The sequence below is a fragment of the Xenopus laevis genome, chromosome 1S (assembly GCF_017654675.1).
Source record: "Xenopus laevis strain J_2021 chromosome 1S, Xenopus_laevis_v10.1, whole genome shotgun sequence".
NCBI lineage: Eukaryota > Metazoa > Chordata > Amphibia > Anura > Pipidae > Xenopus > Xenopus laevis.
Window position 1 is genome coordinate 101,515,071 of NC_054372.1, and position 14,120 is coordinate 101,529,190.

The 14,120-nt window shown below is 41.5% G+C and overlaps 1 protein-coding gene across 3 annotated transcripts in view; it reads left to right on the forward strand.

Moving 5' to 3' along the window:
- Positions 1–1,779: 1,779 nt before the first annotated feature.
- The window catches only part of b3gnt3.2.S (UDP-GlcNAc:betaGal beta-1,3-N-acetylglucosaminyltransferase 3, gene 2 S homeolog), a 26,585-nt gene continuing 14,244 nt past the window's right edge, over positions 1,780–14,120 (forward strand). The window contains exon 1 of one of the 3 annotated variants that reach the window (XM_018239907.2): positions 1,780–2,435. The gene's annotated coding sequence lies outside the window, so the exon portion shown is untranslated. Of the gene's footprint in view, positions 2,436–13,906 lie in introns of those variants that run through there. The other 2 variants (XM_041580011.1, XM_041580012.1) reach the window with 2 other exon arrangements.

Sequence of the window (14,120 nt, forward strand, 5' to 3'; positions counted from 1 at the left end):
CCTACTCCCCAGGTTTGTTCCCTATCACACACAATAATGACACTGAGGCTTGTGTAGTGGCAAAATCTGTGTAGGTCACTTTCTTTATTTAGTCATTTTCAATAAAAGCACTAGGTACACTCTGACCCCAAGCTGCGGCTCTTAACATCAACTTGGGTGTTCTGCCCACACCGTAATGAACCAGGAAGCAGGGATCATGGGGCAAAGTGCCCTCTGTGACCAACCATTAGCCCATCCTCCTGCTCCCAACTGTGTGCATAGATGGCGCCAACCCCAGCCTCTTGCATGACTCAGACAAGACTTTGCAGTCAAAGTCTGCGCCACACTAGTGACTCCACAAGAGTAGGCCTGCCCTGTAACCGTCTTTTCTCCTGGAGCCGCACTGACGCCAATTATTCTGCCTTCCTTGGCTTCTCTTCCCCTTAAATCCCTTTCCTCCCCGCGCCAGCCCCCCCCAGCCTGCCCCTCTTTTTCCCTTCAGGTAGCCTACCCATTGTTCTGGCACAGGGAGGGAAGGGGGTCTGGAGGTCACATAGCCCACGCACTCACCTGGGGGAGGGGGATGCCCTGCCTAAATACACAGCGGTCCTATATGTGCCCACAAATTCAGACACAGGCTTTTCCTTCTAATTTACACAATGCAAAATCTTTACATTTAGGTTCTGCTGCATTGTCATGACCATGTGTGAAGTAGATGGAAAACCCAACTACAAAATCACCACAAAATTTTGGCCCCCTAATTGTATGTGTGTGTGTATACAGTGCATGCAGGTGCTCATCTGTTCTGCTGTTTAAGTGCAAGTGATTCTCCTTCTAAGGCTGTAAATTTCCTACCATCGCTCAGCTTTTTCTATCCCACAAACTGGTACTGAGTAAGGGAAGGGCAAAACAACCCTAGCCTCATCCCCTTTAAGTTTACTGGCCAAACCTATTTCTCAGTTTCTTTTCCTCCTCCTGTTCACTGCTCCTTTCCTTATATGTGTGGAATTCCTGTATTTACTTGTCAGTATCACCAGGTAGCAGTTACCTGAGCAAGGTGAGTGTTGCTTTGCTTTGCTTACAACCTGCTCTTCTAGCAGAACTGCTTTGGCCGTGGCTTCAGGGTGAAGGAGATCAATATTGTTAGCATATGGAGCTCTAAGGACATGGGAAGATTGAATAGAGTGGAGGTAGGTTAAAGAAAGGGCAGCACTGTGTTTAAGGGAGCTTGGGAGTTGTAGAGACTCTTTGCCTGGCCATGCCATAGGAGAGGTGAACAAATCCTGATACTGGCAAAGTAGTGGTTCCCATCTCTGGGGTTGGCCCCCTCATGCCCCCCCCCCAAAACCATAATTTTGCCCATGGCAACCAATCAGCAATTAGATTTAAACATCCACCTTTACGTTAGAAAACAAAAGCAAAGATCTGATTTGTCGCTATGGGCAACGTCTCCAGAAATCTCTTCAGATATTTATCTCCAATGTTTGTAAACATGCCCATTGGAACTAAATCTATTTAATGGGGTTGTTCACCTTTAAATTAACTTTCAGTATAATGGAGAGAATGCTATTCTGAGACGATTTGCAATTGGACTTAGTTTTTTATTATTTTTGTAGTTTTTGAATTTTTTTTAGTTTTCTGTTCAGTTCATTTCAGCAGCTGTTTGCTAGGGTCCAATTTAACCTAGCAACCAGGCAGAGGTCTGACAGAGAGACAGTAATATGATTGGAGGAGTGTCTAAATAGAAAGATAAGGAATAAAAAGTAACAATAACAACAAAATTGTAGCCTCAAAGAGCAATCGTTTTTCAGGTGCCGGGGATCAGTGACCTCTATTCGAAAGCTGGAAAGAGTCAGAAGAGGAAAGCAAATCATTCAAAAACTATTAAAAAATAAAATAATTAAGATCAATTAAAAACTTTCTAAGAATAGGACATTCTATCACCTACTAAAAGTTAAACTTAGTTATTAGCTAAGGATTTGCTAAACCCAAACAAGTCAGACGACCACTGCCCTAGATGAATGTATGGTGGTATGAGTGTGGGGTTGATAGCAAGAATGGCAGTCACTAATAAGGGATGTTAAGAATAAGCATACAGGATGGATGTGTCAGGGACAATGATCATACCGGTAGATGGACCATAACAAAGGTGCGGAGGAGGATTAACAAGCAAGAATGGCTTTTAGTTATGCCAAACATTTATTCCATGTAAAAAGCAGTTTTTCTCTCTTTGCTGCCTTGTTTCAGAGTAGAACTTGAGGGGGGCGGGATCAGTGCATGGAGTTTGTGGGATAATCAGCTCCCATGTGAATAGGTAAAGCTGGAGAGGGTTTGAAACTGCACAGCCTGAGAAGGAGAGTCACTTGCATTGGAACAGCCTGACAGATCAGCACCGTTTGTGGAGCCACAGTACACGCCTGCCTGCGCTATACTGGGTAACTGACTTTCCTTTCCAAGTAAATATATCTAATATATATTATTTATACATTTTACATGTAGAATCCAGACAATGAGCATGGGACAATACTGATTTTGATTTTGAGTGAAAATACCTCTCATGTTCATTGCAGTACAGAATCTGAAGGTATAGCTGTAACATTGTGTAAATGATACTGTATGGGAAACTGTGCGCCTGAATCCATGTGTTTGTTCAGAGTGGGCACTACATGTGAATTGTTTGTCCAGGGGCGTATTATACAGGATTTGGGCAGTGTATTTATCTTACCGTGTTCCCCGTAAATATTTTACATTAATTTGATATTGTGCCCTTTGGAGTATTATACATTAATCTGACGGTATATTTACCTTATCATGTGCTTTATTACTTTATTTACCCACCCCAAGAGCAATACCTGCAGTGATGGAGCAGTGAGAAACCAGGAGGAGAAAATGATTTAGCAAAATTAGATGCTGCTGGGCTCCACAGCAAATTCATTCTAGAGCCCCAAAACATAAGCAAGTGGTAAGCCAACCTATTCTATCAAGGTATAATGAAATTGTTCACTAATCAGGGTTCCCTACAATCCTGCCGCCCCCCTGCAACCAACTGAGGGTTTTGCTTCCTCTGTAGTTACGCCCCTGTGTAAGAGCATTGTATAGTAGCTTCAACTGGTTTGTGAACAATAGCTAGAAACATAACACTCCCTTAGGAAATCCAAAATAAACAGTACTGTATAATTACAATAAGCAGTTAATTATTTTGGGGTTTTAATTATGCCCTTGCATTAAAACAATAAACCTTCATCTTTGCTGGAAAGAGGAAGGAGGTAAAAGAGACATGAATTTGAATAAAGGAAGATATCTGTATATTGTACTTGTAGCTTCATAACAAATCAGCTCTGCTAAAACACTCAAACCTTTGTATGCATTTTTGAGCGACTATGAGATTTGAGTGTTTTTGCAGGGGCATTGTTTATGGCAGGGTATTTAATTGCGTTCGTAGCCACGTCAGAAAAAGGGCAACAAATAGCACCGTGTGTCATTAATGGGAGATGTGATTAGGGATGTCGCGGACTGTTCGCCCGCGAACTAATTCGCGCGAACATCGACCGTTCGCGTCCGCCGAATGTTCGCGAACGTCGCGCGACGTTCGCCAATTTGGGTTCGCCTTAGCTGGCGCTTATTTTTGCCCTCTCACCCCAGAGCAGCAGATACATGGCAGCCAATCAGAAAGCTCTCCCTCCTGGACCACCCCCACACCCCCTGGACCACTCCCCTTCCATATATAAACTGAAGCCCTGCAGCGTTTTTTCATTCTGCCTGTGTGTGCTTGGAAGAGCTAGTGTAGGGAGAGAGCTGTTTAGTGATTTGAGGGACAGTTGATAGTAACTTTGCTGGCTAGTAATCTACTTGATACTGCTCTGTATTGTAGGGACAGAACTCTGCAGGGATTTGAGGGACAGTGAGTTTAGGTTAGTTAGCTTTGCTGACTAGTAATCTACCTTCTACTGCAGTGCTCTGTATGTAGCTGCTGTGGGCACTGCTTCTGATCTCATCTGCTGACTGTTGTAATAACCCAATAGTCCTTGTAAGGACTGCTTTTATTTTCTTTTTTGTTTTTTTACTTTGCTACTATAAGAGCCCAGTGCTATAGTCTAGCTGTGTTGGGGAGTGGGACTGGTGTGCTGCTCCTCCTAGTAGTTCACCACTACCAGCACCAACCAGAGTCAAAATTGTTACAAAGTATCTTATTTGCACCTGTTAGCTGTTCTGAGCTCTCTGCCAAAAGCTAATTAAGTTAGAAACTGTTTTTTTTCTGGCTGTTCAGTTCAGAGAAAAGAGGGACTTTCCAGTACAAAAGAGGGACAGGGGGTTGAGTGGTCAAAAGAGGGACAGTTGGGAGGTATGCAAGTGCCACCTAGCTGTGTGAGCTTTTTCACATTCTGTCTAAATAACAATAATAATTCCGTGTCCGTAAACATCACCTGAGTGATGTTTTTACAGCAGCAATAATATATTCCGTACCCACTACTGTATACGTTGCCCTTGCAGGCATTGTTTGCCCAGTCTTTAACCAAGTGCCACCTAGCTGTGTGAGCTTTTTCACATTCCGTGTCCAGAAACATCACCTGAGTGATGTAGTGTGATTTCTGCCCTTTACAGCACAAAACGCAGCGCTGTGTCAACAATGTATTTTTCAGATACATTTTTGCCCTTGATCCCCCTCTGGCATGCCACTGTCCAGGTCGTTGCACCCTTTAAACAACTTTAAAATCATTTTTCTGGCCAGAAATGTCTTTTCTAGCTTTTAAAATTCGCCTTCCCATTGAAGTCTATGGGGTTCGCGACGTTCGCGAACCGTTCGCATTTTTGACGCAAGTTCGCGAATATGTTCGCGAACATTTTTTCCGCCGTTCGCTACATCCCTAGATGTGATTATTTGCATTTGTCACTAATTTGAGTTGTCTGGCACTAGGGACTTGTAACAGACTTCAATAGGTGTAACTAATTTGTATGGGGTAAATCACATGGACTACAAACTGGATTGCAATCTATAGCGCGTCAGAAATTTAGCTAGAGTTCAGGTGCCCCTACATCATTAAATTGATTGGTGAATTCATAGATTTGAGACCAGTCAAGCTAATTGCACACAAATGTTTTGCTTTATCTTCCAAGCAAAAGAAATTCAGTTGAGTGGGGTGGAGAAGCGAAAACAATTAGGCTAGTGCTAAACAGAGCTGATTCCCAGCCTTTGTTTATTAGCTGATCTGCTGCCCTCCATCCTCTTTTATGCCTGTGCTCAGTACAGACACAAAGGGGTAAATTTGATTACCTCCGAAATCCGCCAGCGCTGGCTTCACACACATCGAAACACATACCCAGGCGTAAATTTGCCTGGACAACGATAATTCACGAAGATCCGAAGTCAGCCTGGCATTAGAGTGCAAAGTTGCACCAGAGTCTATCTCCATCGCTAGTGAAATTACACCAGCGGTCGTTAGTAAATCGGCAAAGTGCCGAAATGACGTCACTTAGTAACTTAGTCACTTAGCCACTTTAGTAAATTTGCCCCAATGAGCAGAACTGAGTGTGGAAACTGGTTTATGCATTTTCATGCACCTAGCCCAATGCAGTGCCTGGGAGTACAGACACAGGAGCAATTGGGGGCCTGCAGATCAGCTGATCAGCCCCAAGTGTGCCAGTAGCCCTAAAGTGATACTGATACCAAAAGACTACTCTTTAAAATATTAACTTACATGAAAAGTTAACTATAGCTCATGTTGATCGTTTTTCGCTGATAGTTCTGCTTTTGTCACTTGAAGTTCCTAAACCTGACTGTTTTGCCAACCTGACTTTCCCTTCTCAACCTGTCAGTTATAGTTTCTAATTCTACTGCTGCACAAATATGGTAGCACCCTCATATAGGAACATGGGGGGTCAAATGGATAATGCAAAAGCATTGGGCAATTATTACTAAATAAATTTGGCAGACACGAATTTCAGTCAATCTATGCGTTTGGCCGCAAGCGAATTAATTTACAAAACTGCAGCAACAATTCGCCGACGAAAAATCCAGCGCGTCCAAAAAAATTTCATGTCAAAATTGTTTGGACGCCCATTGACTTTAATGCATTTGGACTAAATAGTCATGCGTATTAAAATTGTCACTCGCGTCAAAATTGATGCACATCAAACTTGACGCGCATCAAAATAATTTGGACGTCCATTGACTTCAATGCGTTTCGCAAATTTTCGTCATTTCACTAATCTTTTGTTAAATTCTGGCACAGATTCCCCCATCACTACTTTTTTAGCATAATTCTAAAAAGCACGCAAATAGGAAATACTGTAGATAATAGAGAGCACTCACCCGAACACGCTGTATGTCGACCTTGCAGTCTGTGCTGACACATGCACGCGTTTCCGGAAGAACACGTTGAATACTGTATCCACTAAGCAACCAAATCATGGAGCACCCGGCAGCCTTGTGCTCCATGATTTGGTTGCTTAGTAAAAAGCACGCGAAGACACAACTGAGATGCTATAGTAGATGAAATGATGTTTAATTTCTGGTGTCAGTATGTTATGTTGATGAGCCTGTTAACCACTGGAGAACCTGTTACCCAGACTGATGATATTTTGCAGTACACACCGGCTATACAATAGTCTTTTTTTTTTGTTTTCTTACTTGTTTTAGGTATAAATGTTGTGATAACATTGGTTTCCTGTTCCTGAATATTTATACACATTTCCTACCCACAAAAACGGTAACTTTCTTTCAAAACTTTTTATTGGATGAAAAAACAGCATATACTTTTCTCATAACAAAGTTTTTTATGCATTCGTAGATATAGAAAATGTGTATCCTCCTACGCAGAGGGGATTATAGGCATAACATACAAATGTCTTGAGAGTGAAGGAAGAGCAACGGCTCCGGACACTCCACATAGTGACACATCGGGAAACATCATGTAGTATAAGTAAAGAATACATGTTGAAAAAAGCAAAAGAAAAAGAAAACGAAACAATATACCGAATCAACCGTGTCCGTGATCATTATAATGTCAACAGTTAGCTCTTAATTCAGGTTTGAAACTACCTTAAATTCCATCATATAGGTTTCAATTTAGTATAAATCACTTGGTAAGCCAGGTACAGAGTGGTACAGGGAAATTGGAAGATTGAAAAACCTACACTAGACAAATTTTAGTGTAGACTGGCATAGTGCATCCAGGGAGTCCAGACCTTAGTAAAGGTGGAATAGGTATCAGTAGATATACTCAATAATCTTTCATTTACCATTATCCAATTCATTTTTAAGCGAAACAGAACCATAGGAATAGAAGTTTTTTTCCATGAGGCGGCAATAGTCTGTTTCGCTGCTACAAAAACAAACTGTATCAACTTGCGATGATATTTGTCCGAAATTGGAATATTGGTATTGAGTAAGACTATCTTAGGGTCTTTTCGGAGTCTAACTCCCATTATTGAATCTATTCGTGTGAATATCCTGGACCAAAATCTGAACGCCTGTCTGCACTGCCACCAAACATGTATCATAGTGCCTTCCGTTCCACAATTTCGGAAACAGAGGGGACTGACAGCGGGATAATATTTATGTAACTTGGTAGGAACCAAGTACCATCTAGAAATCACCTTGTATAGAATTTCCTGTGCCAACGTATTTACGGAGGATTTGGCTGTATTCACCCACGTTTGTTGCCAGGAAGCATCGTCTATTATATTACCCAAATCCCGTTCCCACTGAGTAGTATATGTTGGAGGGGAAGTAATCGCTGAATTTAAAATGTCCTTATATAAAATAGATATTATACCCCCACTACAAGGGAACTTAATACACATTTGTTCCCAAGCGGAAGAGGATAGGATATCAGCACACCCTTTAGTCACTTCAGTCAGAAAGTGTTGGATCTGAATGTAGCGAAAGCTTTCCGCTCGTGGAGGATTATACTGTTCGACTATAGTGGACCATTTCCTGAGGCCTTGCAAGCCAAAAAACTGAGTGACATATAACATGTTGTGGGAGTACCACCAATAAAAATCAGTATCTTGTAGACCTGGTCGAAAAACAGGGTTGCCAAGAACAGGCATAGCCGGACAATGAGGCGATTTTAATGGAGTTCTTAATACTACTTGGTCCCATACAGCTAGTGCCATTTTTAAAATTGGGGTGGAAGCGATGGGCTGTTTACATTTGGAAATCCAAGGTAACACTGCAGGATTAATCGGCTTGAGTTGCGCGACTTCTATTTGAGCCCATAACGGGAGGGTAGGTCTATAAAAATGAATTAATGGCGCAATTTGCGCTGCTTGATAATAGAAAAAATTTTTAGGGACACTCAGGCCACCCCTGTTCCTGGGTAAAAAAGAGGTATTTCGGGCCAAACGTGATTTTTTTCCGGCCCAAATAAAATTCGCAAATTTTTGTTGTATTTTGTATAATTGTGACTTTGTAATTTCAATAGGCAGAATGCGGAAAAAATATAATAGTTTAGGTAAAAGAACCATCTTAATTGCATTTATCCTGCCGAACCATGAAATATGTAATTTAGACCAGGCCACAAGAGACTTAGTAATATCTATCCAAAGTGGAGGATAGTTAGCTTGATATAAACCTTCGAGAGTTGAAGTAATTTGCACCCCTAAATAACTTAACTGTTTGACTTTCCACTGCAGATCAAAATTAATCTTAAGTAATTTTGCTTGGGATGAAGAAATATTTAAAGGAAGGGCTTCAGATTTAGTCGAATTAATCACCAGTCCAGATACCCGCCCAAAGTGATGAAGGATATTAAACAAATGTGGGAGAGATGTCAGCGGTTTCGTTAGCGTCAGCAATAAGTCATCAGCAAAGAGCATTTGTTTGTGAGTTTGGTGGGCTATTGTCGTACCAGTAACCTTTGAGTCCTGCCTAATCAATATTGCTAGGGGTTCAATCGCCAGAATAAATAAAAGTGGGGAGAGGGGACACCCCTGTCTCGTCCCTCTGTGTAGGGTAATCTTATCAGAGGCAAAAGGACCCCATTTAAGAAAGGCTTGTGGAGTGTTATATAGTGCCTGAATTGATGAAAGAAACTTATCCCCAAAGTTCCATCTGCGCAAAATATAATATAAATATTCCCAGGAGACGGAATCAAAGGCCTTTTGAATATCCAGCGCTAATAGTACTGCTGAGGTGTGGGAGGAGTTAAGGGTGTATAGCAATTGTAACAAACGTCGAATGTTATCCCCGCCATCTCTATTAGGGACAAATCCCACTTGATCAGGATGGATTAAGGTAGCTAAGAAGGAGTTCAGGCGCGTAGCTAGTATTTTCCCAAAAATTTTTACATCATTGTTTAATATGGAAATGGGACGATAATTACCACAATCTAATGAGTCTTTATTAGGTTTGGGGATCAAAGCGATCTGTGTCAATATAGAATCAGAGTGCAGTTTACCTCCTTGCATTAATTTATTAAATAAATTTGTAAGATGCGGAGCCAATATTGGGGCAAATTTTTTATAATACATAATTGAAAAGCCATCAGGTCCTGGGGTTTTAGAATTAGGAAGTAATTTAATTGCCAATAAAGTTTCTTCCACGGTAATATTATTGTCCATTAAGAGGCGCTGTTCAGGAGTCAAGGTAGGCAAGTTTACAGCCGAAAACAAACTATCTGCGTGCGGCACAGTAAAAGTGGATGGATCCTGATAGATTTTGGAGTAGAAAGCAACAAATTCTCGTAAAATTGTTTTCGGGTTGCCAGTAATTGAACCAGATTTGGTTCGAATTTTATATAATGGAGAATGTGGGGTCATTACTGAGTGTAAGGTGCGTGCTAGGGGAGTGTCTGATTTATTCCCTTTGCGATAACGTCTATTAAGTTGCCATTGACGTACATTGTCAATATCCTGCGTATAGAGCAGATCCAATTCCCTTTTAACATCCAAAATACTTGTTTGCAACTTAGGAGAGACTTTAATTTTATTTTGTTTCTCCAAGATCAATAATTTATTTTCCAATTCCTTGATTTTAGCTTGTTTTGTTTTTTTGCGAGCTGCAGCCATACTTATAAAGTCACCCCGCAATACAGATTTATGGGCTTCCCATAGTGTAATTGGAGATGACACCGTACCCTGATTCAATGCAAAATATTGCTGAATGTTACCTTCAATTTGGGATCGCAACTGAGGCGTAGCGAGTAAAGCATTGTTCAATCGCCATCGAAATTCTGTAGGTTTGCTTATCAGTGATGATAAATCCACTAGTACTACAGAATGATCCGACCAAGCGATTGGGACAATTTTAGCAGAAGTAATATTCGGCAATAACGTTTGCGCCACAAAGATATGGTCTATACGGGAATAAATTTTGTGTGGATTAGAGAAATAAGTATAATCTTTAGTTGTGGGCCAACACTCTCTCCATGCGTCTATTACCAATAACATGCGGAGTATAGTTTGTACCTTTGTAGCACAAACAGTGTCTGCCATTGAATGTGAAGGATCCTTAAATGTTTTATCCAATTTGGCCTGCAAGCAAATGTTAGAGTCTCCACCCATTATCAAGTGACCTTTACAAAATGATGTAAGTATTCCTTGCAACTTCTCAAAAAAACAATCTTGCCCAGTATTTGGGGCATAATAGTTAAGCAAAGTCACCACAGTGTCTTGCATTTCACCAACAAGCAATACATATCTACCATGCGGATCTTTCTTCAATGTCTGAAGCTTAAAGTGGAGGGTCTTATTAAAGCAAATGGCCACACCATTTTTTTTAACAGAATTTGCTGCTAAATAGTAGTGAGGAAAGTACGAAGATAAGTAAGCCGGGGTTGAGTCTAGGGAAAAGTGCGTCTCTTGTAGAAACAAAACATCTGCACGTAGGGAACGATAGTATCTAAAAGCCTTCGAACGTTTATGTGGAGAATTGAAACCTTGTACATTGTGGGAAATAACTCTTAAGTTAGTCATAACAGTAGGGTAGTACAGCATAGCAAAGAGCATGACTGTAGGTAGATGGCAGTTTCACTGAAAAGAGCATAGATATAGCGGACACGGTGTCGGATCAAATAAACGAAAAAAGTTGTTAAACAATTAACTAAGAATGTAAGTAAAAAAGTAAACTGAAGTCGTATAACAGAATGTAATACACACGTCACAGTAGCGTGACGTTCCATATATCAATCCTGTTGTGGATGGATCAACAGGGTGGTCTTCGGAGCCCTTCAAATTAGTATCGTAACAATATTGTAGGCACAAATGACAATGTCAACAACATAGAAGACAAACCGTATAGCCAGCGGAAAACCTAAAAAGCAAATATAATGAGCATAGACATTTTAGTTATTATCAGCAGTGTTACCAACGTCCAGGATGTATGGGTCAATCTCCCTCACGGGAGGACGTTGTGGGGGTAGAGCGGTGTGTAAGACGTAATTGCTGCAACAGTGCAGTAGCCTCGTCCAAATCAGCCGTAGAATACTGCTTGCCTTGGTGCAGGAAATGTAGGCGGAAGGGAAAGGCCCATCTATACTTTATATTGTTCTGTTGTAGAGCCGCCGTGATAGGTTTGAAAGAACGCCGTTTGGCAATTGTAGCCGGAGCTATATCAGCAAACAGTTGCAATGGGTGGCCTTCGTATTCCAAGTGATCGGACTGTCGTGCCGCTTGCATAATCGTTTCCTTGGCAGTGTAGTAGTGAAGCTTCAAAATCACATCTCTGGGATTGCCCTCCTGAGGTGGACGTCCTAATGCTCTATGAACTCTGTCCATTTCAAGTTTAGACGCTGGGAGATGCGGAACAAGCAAGGAAAAAAATTCAGTAATATCAGATTCCAAATTTTTATAGGATTCCGGAAGACCCCTGATTCGAATGTTACCACGACGATATCTATTTTCCATGTCCTCCATCTTGTCGTGGAGCTCCTGTAGCTGATAACGAAGAGAATCAATATCCGTCTCATGACCCTCTAGCACTGTAGTGGTATCATCCAATCTGTGTTCCAGGGTATCTGTTCTTTTACTGATTTCCTTGATTTCTTTCGACAAAGAAGCAGTAATCTTTCTTGTAGATATATCGAGTTCAGTACGTAGCATTATTTTAAATTGTTCCATCAGTGCAGCATCTCTTGAATGGATTTTAACAGAGTGTGTATGCAATGTGGCTGGGTCATTAGAATCTTCTGGTTCAGACAAGGCAACTGCACAGCCAGTTTCCTTGGCTAGATATGCATCTAGGTTTTTGGCCTTGTCTTTCGGCGTGGCCTTTTGTGGGGGGGGAGCCTTCCCAATTTTCCCCATAATACTGGAATAGCAAGCCACCAACGCTCCTGCACAAAGTCAAACACACAATAGCTAATTATGACAGTATCTCGGCTCCGAAGATTGCACCACGATCTTTAGCACAAAGCCATGAAGACAAGTAGGCTTCTAGAACTGCTCAGAGAAACATTGGCAGGATAGCAAATGAAAAAGGTCCCGTGAAACAGAGCAGCCAGAGCACTCACAGGATTAATGGGGGAGGGAGCGGAGTCAGCAGTATCGTGAAGTCAGGATAATTAGAGCCCAAATAGCATAGTAGTAAGGTAAAAGTCCCCTTCTATAGTAGTGACACAGTTTATAAGTGCACGCTCCAGGCCAAGAGAGGGCTAGACATAATAATCCATATCAGTCAGGAGATTACAAAATGCGTAGGCCACAATGACGCACTATCCCCAAACACGCAGTAACACAGCGCCGGATTAAGGGTCCCCCTTGCGGCAACATCCGTAGTGCTCAACATATAAGTCTCTCACCTGCCAACCATCAGATGCAGTGTTGATGGAGACCTGCGCCGCATATCATCCAGGGTAGGACACCATAGGCCTCAACGGCGTCGTCGAGTAATGCAGGTCAGATAAAAAGCACTTGTCACTGTTATCCGGCCGCAGCAGATACAGATGGCACTCCGGCGGGTATTTGGTGTAATGTCTACCGAATCCGACTAACACGCATTCACGTTAGAAAGATCTCTGTGCGGAGCTCAAGGAGATGCGACTGCTCCCGCTCACGGCTGACTCAAAAACGGTAACTTTCATATTTAGCAGGATGTGGAAGTAAGAACCAGCACCAGTGGTGAATTCACAAACTTATGAATGCGCTTTTAGGTTGCTTACACCAGCCTATGCCTAAAATATATGTTTTTAAAATTAAAAATACACAAGTAACTGTTATTCCTGCAATTTCATTCTTGCTTTTATAATCTGATATTATTAACGCAAGCAAAATAATTTGAATTACCCCAAAAGGTTGAAGCTGATTCAAAACTAGTGAGCCCCAGTTTACAAAGTATACTGCAAATTCATAAATATGTCACATGATTATAAGTTAAATAATAATTTCTATCATCAATACATAAGAAATCATACTCAACGGAAAGTACCACATTAAAAATGGAAGTATTTTGCAAATTATTTGTAGGAATGCATATATCCCAATATTTTGGAACTAGGGACCAAAAGATTTGCCACGTTGAGTGGTCGGACTGGCCCACCGGGATACCAGGAAAACTCCTGGTGGGCCCAGATGTCAGTGGGTCTCTTGCTACTAATCATTTGGCCTATTTCATGGTCATCCCCTATTTATTTATGGGAACAAAGTGTCTTAATAATGGAAGAATAGAGTAGAGAATAGAGACTAGGAGAATAAAGAGGATGAGTGAGGAGAAGAGGAATAATAGTTTGGAAAGTGGGCCCACAGTCTTTCTGGTTTTCTGGTGGGCCCCAGGCATCCCAGTCCGACACTCTGACCATGCCCATTTTTTTGTGGCCACACCACCTAATTGCCATGTTTATTTTACAAATCTTAAATTATTACAAAAGTATTGAAGTGCACCGGTCACGCATTCTGGGCTCTCTGCCAAAAGCCAATTAAGTTTTAGAAACGTTTTCTGGCTGTTTAGTGCAAGAGATCTAAGAGAAAGTAACAAGTAACAATCCTGGACTGTGGGTTGATCTGTCAAAATCGGGACTGTCCTGCTAAAACCAGGACAGTTGGGAGGTATGGGAATGGTAGACTGTGTACCAACACTCAAGCCCCCAATGATGTCACTTACAGAATAATGATGACGGCACTTTGGTTTTATGGTTGAGCAGCAGGTTGGGTTGCACATAAAAGTTACCCACACAGGTCTCTTACTCTACCTTTGTGAATTCCTC